The following is a 9,756-nucleotide window of genomic DNA, read 5'->3' on the forward strand; positions in this document are numbered from 1 at the left end:
ACCGAAATGAGCTAAATCACAACACATCGGTTTTACAAGTGTTCCTTTGATACGCGTCAAAACTTTTTCTTTTATAACTGCGCGAAAAGCATGTATTCTTGCTTAATACAGCAAATCAAGCTGTTTTAGACCGAAACGAGCTAAATCACAACACATCGGTATTACAAGTGTTCCACGTGATACTCGTCAAAACTTTTTCTCTTCTAACTGCGCGAAAAGCATGTATTCGTGCTTAATACAACGAAACAAGCTGTTTTAGACCGAAACGAGCTAAATCTGAACACATCGGTTTTACAAGTATCCACGTGATACTCGTCAAAACTTTTTCTCTTATAACTGCGCGAAAAGCATGTATTCTTGCTTAATACAACGAAACAAGCTGTTTTAGACCGAAAAGAGCTAAATCACAAAACATCGGTTTTACAAGTGTCTCTCTAATACGCCTCAAAACTTTTTCTCTTATAACTGCGCGAAAAGCATGTATTCTTGCTTAATACAGCGAAACAAGCTGTTTTAGATCAAACCGAGCTAAATCACAACACATCGGTTTTACAAGTGTTCCTCTCATACGCGTCAAATTTTTCTCTCTTATAACTGCGCGAAAAGCATGTATTCTTGCTTAATACAGCGAAACAAGCTGTTTTAGACCGAAACGAGCTAAATCACAACACATCGGTTTTACAAGTGTTCCTCTGATACGCGTCAAAACTTTTTCTCTTATAACTGCGCGAAAAGCATGTATTCTTGCTTAATACAGCGAAACAAGCTGTTTTAGACCGAAATGAGCTAAATCACAACACATCGGTTTTACAAGTGTTCCTCTGATACGCGTCAAAACTTTTTCTCTTATAACTGCGCGAAAAGCATGTATTCTTGCTTAATACAGCGAAACAAGCTGTTTTAGACCGAAACGAGCTAAATCACAACACATCGGTATTACAAGTGTTCCACGTGATACTCGTCAAAACTTTTTCTCTTATAACTGCGCGAAAAGCATGTATTCGTGCTTAATACAACGAAACAAGCTGTTTTAGACCGAAACGAGCTAAATCTGAACACATCGGTTTTACAAGTATCCACGTGATACTCGTCAAAACTTTTTCTCTTATAACTGCGCGAAAAGCATGTATTCTTGCTTAATACAACGAAACAAGCTGTTTTAGACCGAAACGAGCTAAATCACAACACATCGGTTTTACAAGTGTCTCTAACACGCGTCAAAACTTTTTCTCTTATAACTGCGCGAAAAGCATGTATTCTTGCTTAATACAACGAAACAAGCTGTTTTAGACCGAAACGAACTAAATCACAACACATCGGTTTTACAAGTGTCTCTGATACGCGTCAAAACTTTTTCTTCTATAACTGCGCGTAAAGCATGTATTCATGCTTAATACAACGAAACAAGCTGTTTTAGACCGAAACGAGCTAAATCTGAACACATCGGTTTTACAAGTGTTCCTCTGATACGCGTCAAAACTTTTTCTCTTATAACTGCGCGAAAAGCATGTATTCTTGCTTAATACAGCGAAACAAGTTGTTTTAAACCAAAACGAGCTAAATCACAATACATCGGTTTTACAAGTGTTCCTCTAATACGCGTCAAAACTTTTTCTCTTATAACTGCGCGAAAAGCATGTATTCTTGCTTAATACAGCGAAACAAGCTGTTTTAGACCGAAACGAGCTAAATCACAACACATCGGTTTTACAAGTGTTCCTCTGATACGCGTCAAAACTTTTTCTCTTATAACTGCGCGAAAAGCATGTATTCTTGCCTAATACAGCGAAACAAGCTGTTTTAGACCGAAATGAGCTAAATCACAACACATCGGTTTTACAAGTGTTCCTCTGATACGCGTCAAAACTTTTTCTCTTATAACGACGCGAAAAGCATGTATTCTTGCTTAATACAGCGAAACAAGCTGTTTTAGACCGAAACGAGCTAAATCACAACACATCGGTATTACAAGTGTTCCACGTGATACTCGTCAAAACTTTTTCTCTTTTAACTGCGCGAAAAGCATGTATTCGTGCTTAATACAACGAAACAAGCTGTTTTTGACCGAAACGAGCTAAATCTGAACACATGGGTTTTACAAGTATCCACGTGATACTCGTCAAAACTTTTTCTCTTATAACTGCGCGAAAAGCATGTATTCTTGCTTAATACAACGAAACAAGCTGTTTTAGACCGAAACGAGCTAAATCACAACAAATCGGTTTTACAAGTGTCTCTCTAATACGCGTCAAAACTTTTTCTCTTATAACTGCGCGAAAAGCATGTATTCTTGCTTAATACAACGAAACAAGCTGTTTTAGACCGAAACGAGCTAAATCTGAACACATCGGTTTTACAAGTATCCACGTGATACTCGTCAAAACTTTTTCTCTTATAACTGCGCGAAAAGCATGTATTCTTGCTTAATACAACGAAACAAGCTGTTTTAGACCGAAATGAGCTAAATCACAACACATCGGTTTTACAAGTGTTCCTTTGATACGCGTCAAAACTTTTTCTTTTATAACTGCGCGAAAAGCATGTATTCTTGCTTAATACAGCAAATCAAGCTGTTTTAGACCGAAACGAGCTAAATCACAACACATCGGTATTACAAGTGTTCCACGTGATACTCGTCAAAACTTTTTCTCTTCTAACTGCGCGAAAAGCATGTATTCGTGCTTAATACAACGAAACAAGCTGTTTTAGACCGAAACGAGCTAAATCTGAACACATCGGTTTTACAAGTATCCACGTGATACTCGTCAAAACTTTTTCTCTTATAACTGCGCGAAAAGCATGTATTCTTGCTTAATACAACGAAACAAGCTGTTTTAGACCGAAAAGAGCTAAATCACAACACATCGGTTTTACAAGTGTCTCTCTAATACGCGTCAAAACTTTTTCTCTTATAACTGCGCGAAAAGCATGTATTCTGGCTTAATACAACGAAACAAGCTGTTTTAGACCGAAACGAGCTAAATCTGAGCACATCGGTTTTACAAGTGTCCCTGTGACACGCGTCAAAACTTTTTCTCTTATAACTGCGCGAAAAGCATGTATTCTTGCTTAATACAACGAAACAAGCTGTTGTAGACCGAAATGAGCTAAATCACAACACATCGGTTTTACAAGTGTTCCTCTGATACGCGTCAAAACTTTTTCTCTTATAACTGCGCGAAAAGCATGTATTCTTGCTTATTACAGCGCAACAAGCTGTTTTAGACCGAAACGAGCGAAATCACAACACATCGGTATTACAAGTATCCACGTGATACTCGTCAAAACTTTTTCTCTTATAACTGCGCGAAAAGCATGTATTCTTGCTTAATACAACGAAACAAGCTGTTTTAGACCGAAACGAGCTAAATCACAACACATCGGTTTTACAAGTGTCTCCCTGATACGCGTCAAAACTTTTTCTTCTATAACTGCGCGTAAAGCATGTATTCGTGCTTAATACAACAAAACAAGCTGTTTTAGACCGAAACGAGCTAAATCTGAACACATCGGTTTTACAAGTGTTCCTCTGATACGCGTCAAAACTTTTTCTCTTATAACTGCGCGAAAAGCATGTATTCTTGCTTAATACAGCGAAACAAGCTGTTTTAGACTGAAACGAGCTAAATCGCAACACATCGGTTTTACAAGTGTTCCTCTGATACGCGTCAAAACTTTTTCTCTTATAACTGCGCGAAAAGCATCTATTCTTGCTTAATACAGCGAAACAAGCTGTTTTAGACCGAAATGAGCTAAATCACAACACATCGGTTTTACAAGTGTTCCTCTGATACGCGTCAAAACTTTTTCTCTTATAACTGCGCGAAAAGCATGTATTCTTGCTTAATACAGCGAAACAAGCTGTTTTAGACCGAAACGAGCTAAATCACAACACATCGGTATTACAAGTGTTCCACGTGATACTCGTCAAAACTTTTTCTCTTATAACTGCGCGAAAAGCATGTATTCGTGCTTAATACAACGAAACAAGCTGTTTTAGACCGAAACGAGCTAAATCTGAACACATCGGTTTTACAAGTATCCACGTGATACTCGTCAAAACTTTTTCTCTTATAACTGCGCGAAAAGCATGTATTCTTGCTTAATACAACGAAACAAGCTGTTTTAGACCGAAACGAGCTAAATCACAACACATCGGTTTTACAAGTGTCTCTCTAATACGCGTCAAAACTTTTTCTCTTATAACTGCGCGAAAAGCATGTATTCTTGCTTAATACAGCGAAACAAGTTGTTTTAGACCAAAACGAGCTAAATCACAACACATCGGTTTTACAAGTGTTCCTCTCATACGCGTCAAATTTTTCTCTCTTATAACTGCGCGAAAAGCATGTATTCTTGCTTAATACAGCGAAACAAGCTGTTTTAGACCGAAACGAGCTAAATCACTACACATTGGTTTTACAAGTGTTCCTCTGATACGCGTCAACTCTTTTTTCTCTTATAGCTGCGCGAAAAGCATGTATTCGTGCTTAGTCCAACGAAACAAGCTGTTTTAGACCGAAACGAGGTAAATCTGAACACATCGGTTTTACAAGTGTCCCTGTGACACGCCTTTAAACCGTTTTCTCTTATCACTGCGCGAAAAGCATGTATTTCTGCTTAATACAGCGAAACAAGCTGTTTTAGACCGAAACGAGCTAAATCACAACACATCGGTTTTACAAGTGTTCCTCTGATACGCGTCAAAACTTTTTCTCTTATAACTGCGCGAAAAGCATGTATTCGTGCTTAATACAGCGAAACAAGCTGTTTTAGACCGAAACGAGCTAAATCACAACACATCGGTTTTACAAGTGTTCCTCTGATACGCGTCAAAACTTTTTCTCTTATAACTGCGCGAAAAGCATGTATTCGTGCTTAATACAGCGAAACAAGCTGTTTTAGACCAAACCGAGCTAAATCTGAACACATCGGTATTACAAGTGTTCCACGTGATACTCGTCAAAACTTTTTCTCTTTTAACTGCGCGAAAAGCATGTATTCGTGCTTAATACAACGAAACAAGCTGTTTTTGACCGAAACGAGCTAAATCTGAACACATGGGTTTTACAAGTATCCACGTGATACTCGTCAAAACTTTTTCTCTTATAACTGCGCGAAAAGCATGTATTCTTGCTTAATACAACGAAACAAGCTGTTTTAGACCGAAACGAGCTAAATCACAACAAATCGGTTTTACAAGTGTTTCTCTAATACGCGTCAAAACTTTTTCTCTTATAACTGCGCGAAAAGCATGTATTCTTGCTTAATACAACGAAACAAGCTGTTTTAGACCGAAACGAGCTAAATCTGAACACATCGGTTTTACAAGTATCTACGTGATACTCGTCAAAACTTTTTCTCTTATAACTGCGCGAAAAGCATGTATTCTTGCTTAATACAGCGAAACAAGCTGTTTTAGACCGAAATGAGCTAAATCACAACACATCGGTTTTACAAGTGTTCCTTTGATACGCGTCAAAACTTTTTCTTTTATAACTGCGCGAAAAGCATGTATTCTTGCTTAATACAGCAAATCAAGCTGTTTTAGACCGAAACGAGCTAAATCACAACACATCGGTATTACAAGTGTTCCACGTGATACTCGTCAAAACTTTTTCTCTTCTAACTGCGCGAAAAGCATGTATTCGTGCTTAATACAACGAAACAAGCTGTTTTAGACCGAAACGAGCTAAATCTGAACACATCGGTTTTACAAGTATCCACGTGATACTCGTCAAAACTTTTTCTCTTATAACTGCGCGAAAAGCATGTATTCTTGCTTAATACAACGAAACAAGCTGTTTTAGACCGAAAAGAGCTAAATCACAAAACATCGGTTTTACAAGTGTCTCTCTAATACGCCTCAAAACTTTTTCTCTTATAACTGCGCGAAAAGCATGTATTCTTGCTTAATACAGCGAAACAAGCTGTTTTAGATCAAACCGAGCTAAATCACAACACATCGGTTTTACAAGTGTTCCTCTCATACGCGTCAAATTTTTCTCTCTTATAACTGCGCGAAAAGCATGTATTCTTGCTTAATACAGCGAAACAAGCTGTTTTAGACCGAAACGAGCTAAATCACTACACATTGGTTTTACAAGAGTTCCTCTGATACGCGTCAACTCTTTTTTCTCTTATAGCTGCGCGAAAAGCATGTATTCGTGCTTAGTCCAACGAAACAAGCTGTTTTAGACCGAAACGAGGTAAATCTGAACACATCGGTTTTACAAGTGTCCCTGTGACACGCCTTTAAAGCTTTTTCTCTTATCACTGCGCGAAAAGCATGTATTTCTGCTTAATACAGCGAAACAAGCTGTTTTAGACCGAAACGAGCTAAATCACAACACATCGGTTTTACAAGTGTTCCTCTGATACGCGTCAAAACTTTTTCTCTTATAACTGCGCGAAAAGCATGTATTCTTGCCTAATACAGCGAAACAAGCTGTTTTAGACCGAAATGAGCTAAATCACAACACATCGGTTTTACAAGTGTTCCTCTGATACGCGTCAAAACTTTTTCTCTTATAACTGCGCGAAAAGCATGTATTCGTGCTTAATACAACGAAACAAGCTGTTTTAGACCAAAACGAGCTAAATCTGAACACATCGGTTTTCCAAGTGTCCATGTGATACGCGTCAAAACTTTTTCCCTTATAACTGCGCGAAAAGCATGTATTCGTGCTTAATACAACGAAACAAGCTGTTTTAGTCCGAAAAGAGTTAAATCTGAACACATCGGTTTTACAAGTGTTCCTCTGATACGCGTCAAAACTTTTTCTCTTATAACTGCGCGAAAAGCATGTATTCTTGCTTAATACAACGAAACAAGCTGTTTTAGACCGAAACGAGCCAAATCACAACACATCGGTATTACAAGTGTTCCACGTGATACTCGTCAAAACTTTTTCTCTTATAACTGCGCGAAAAGCATGTATTCTTGCTTAATACAACGAAACAAGCTGTTTTAGACCGAAACGAGCTAAATCACAACACATCGGTTTTACAAGTGTCTCCCTGATACGCGTCAAAACTTTTTCTTCTATAACTGCGCGTAAAGCATGTATTCGTGCTTAATACAACAAAACAAGCTGTTTTAGACCGAAACGAGCTAAATCTGAACACATCGGTTTTACAAGTGTTCCTCTGATACGCGTCAAAACTTTTTCTCTTATAACTGCGCGAAAAGCATGTATTCTTGCTTAATACAGCGAAACAAGCTGTTTTAGACTGAAACGAGCTAAATCGCAACACATCGGTTTTACAAGTGTTCCTCTGATACGCGTCAAAACTTTTTCTCTTATAACTGCGCGAAAAGCATCTATTCTTGCTTAATACAGCGAAACAAGCTGTTTTAGACCGAAATGAGCTAAATCACAACACATCGGTTTTACAAGTGTTCCTCTGATACGCGTCAAAACTTTTTCTCTTATAACTGCGCGAAAAGCATGTATTCTTGCTTAATACAGCGAAACAAGCTGTTTTAGACCGAAACGAGCTAAATCACAACACATCGGTATTACAAGTGTTCCACGTGATACTCGTCAAAACTTTTTCTCTTATAACTGCGCGAAAAGCATGTATTCGTGCTTAATACAACGAAACAAGCTGTTTTAGACCGAAACGAGCTAAATCTGAACACATCGGTTTTACAAGTATCCACGTGATACTCGTCAAAACTTTTTCTCTTATAACTGCGCGAAAAGCATGTATTCTTGCTTAATACAACGAAACAAGCTGTTTTAGACCGAAACGAGCTAAATCACAACACATCGGTTTTACAAGTGTCTCTCTAATACGCGTCAAAACTTTTTCTCTTATAACTGCGCGAAAAGCATGTATTCTTGCTTAATACAGCGAAACAAGCTGTTTTAGACCAAAACGAGCTAAATCACAACACATCGGTTTTACAAGTGTTCCTCTCATACGCGTCAAATTTTTCTCTCTTATAACTGCGCGAAAAGCATGTATTCTTGCTTAATACAGCGAAACAAGCTGTTTTAGACCGAAACGAGCTAAATCACTACACATTGGTTTTACAAGTGTTCCTCTGATACGCGTCAACTCTTTTTTCTCTTATAGCTGCGCGAAAAGCATGTATTCGTGCTTAGTCCAACGAAACAAGCTGTTTTAGACCGAAACGAGGTAAATCTGAACACATCGGTTTTACAAGTGTCCCTGTGACACGCCTTTAAAGCGTTTTCTCTTATCACTGCGCGAAAAGCATGTATTTCTGCTTAATACAGCGAAACAAGCTGTTTTAGACCGAAACGAGCTAAATCACAACACATCGGTTTTACAAGTGTTCCTCTGATACGCGTCAAAACTTTTTCTCTTATAACTGCGCGAAAAGCATGTATTCGTGCTTAATACAGCGAAACAAGCTGTTTTAGACCGAAACGAGCTAAATCACAACACATCGGTTTTACAAGTGTTCCTCTGATACGCGTCAAAACTTTTTCTCTTATAACTGCGCGAAAAGCATGTATTCGTGCTTAATACAGCGAAACAAGCTGTTTTAGACCAAACCGAGCTAAATCTGAACACATCGGTATTACAAGTGTTCCACGTGATACTCGTCAAAACTTTTTCTCTTTTAACTGCGCGAAAAGCATGTATTCGTGCTTAATACAACGAAACAAGCTGTTTTTGACCGAAACGAGCTAAATCTGAACACATGGGTTTTACAAGTATCCACGTGATACTCGTCAAAACTTTTTCTCTTATAACTGCGCGAAAAGCATGTATTCTTGCTTAATACAACGAAACAAGCTGTTTTAGACCGAAACGAGCTAAATCACAACAAATCGGTTTTACAAGTGTTTCTCTAATACGCGTCAAAACTTTTTCTCTTATAACTGCGCGAAAAGCATGTATTCTTGCTTAATACAACGAAACAAGCTGTTTTAGACCGAAACGAGCTAAATCTGAACACATCGGTTTTACAAGTATCTACGTGATACTCGTCAAAACTTTTTCTCTTATAACTGCGCGAAAAGCATGTATTCTTGCTTAATACAGCGAAACAAGCTGTTTTAGACCGAAATGAGCTAAATCACAACACATCGGTTTTACAAGTGTTCCTTTGATACGCGTCAAAACTTTTTCTTTTATAACTGCGCGAAAAGCATGTATTCTTGCTTAATACAGCAAATCAAGCTGTTTTAGACCGAAACGAGCTAAATCACAACACATCGGTATTACAAGTGTTCCACGTGATACTCGTCAAAACTTTTTCTCTTCTAACTGCGCGAAAAGCATGTATTCGTGCTTAATACAACGAAACAAGCTGTTTTAGACCGAAACGAGCTAAATCTGAACACATCGGTTTTACAAGTATCCACGTGATACTCGTCAAAACTTTTTCTCTTATAACTGCGCGAAAAGCATGTATTCTTGCTTAATACAACGAAACAAGCTGTTTTAGACCGAAAAGAGCTAAATCACAAAACATCGGTTTTACAAGTGTCTCTCTAATACGCCTCAAAACTTTTTCTCTTATAACTGCGCGAAAAGCATGTATTCTTGCTTAATACAGCGAAACAAGCTGTTTTAGATCAAACCGAGCTAAATCACAACACATCGGTTTTACAAGTGTTCCTCTCATACGCGTCAAATTTTTCTCTCTTATAACTGCGCGAAAAGCATGTATTCTTGCTTAATACAGCGAAACAAGCTGTTTTAGACCGAAACGAGCTAAATCACTACACATTGGTTTACAAGAGTTCCTCTGATACGCGTCAACTCTTTTTT

This window comes from Amblyomma americanum, unplaced genomic scaffold, assembly GCF_052857255.1.
Source record: "Amblyomma americanum isolate KBUSLIRL-KWMA unplaced genomic scaffold, ASM5285725v1 scaffold_16, whole genome shotgun sequence".
Classification (NCBI taxonomy): domain Eukaryota; kingdom Metazoa; phylum Arthropoda; class Arachnida; order Ixodida; family Ixodidae; genus Amblyomma; species Amblyomma americanum.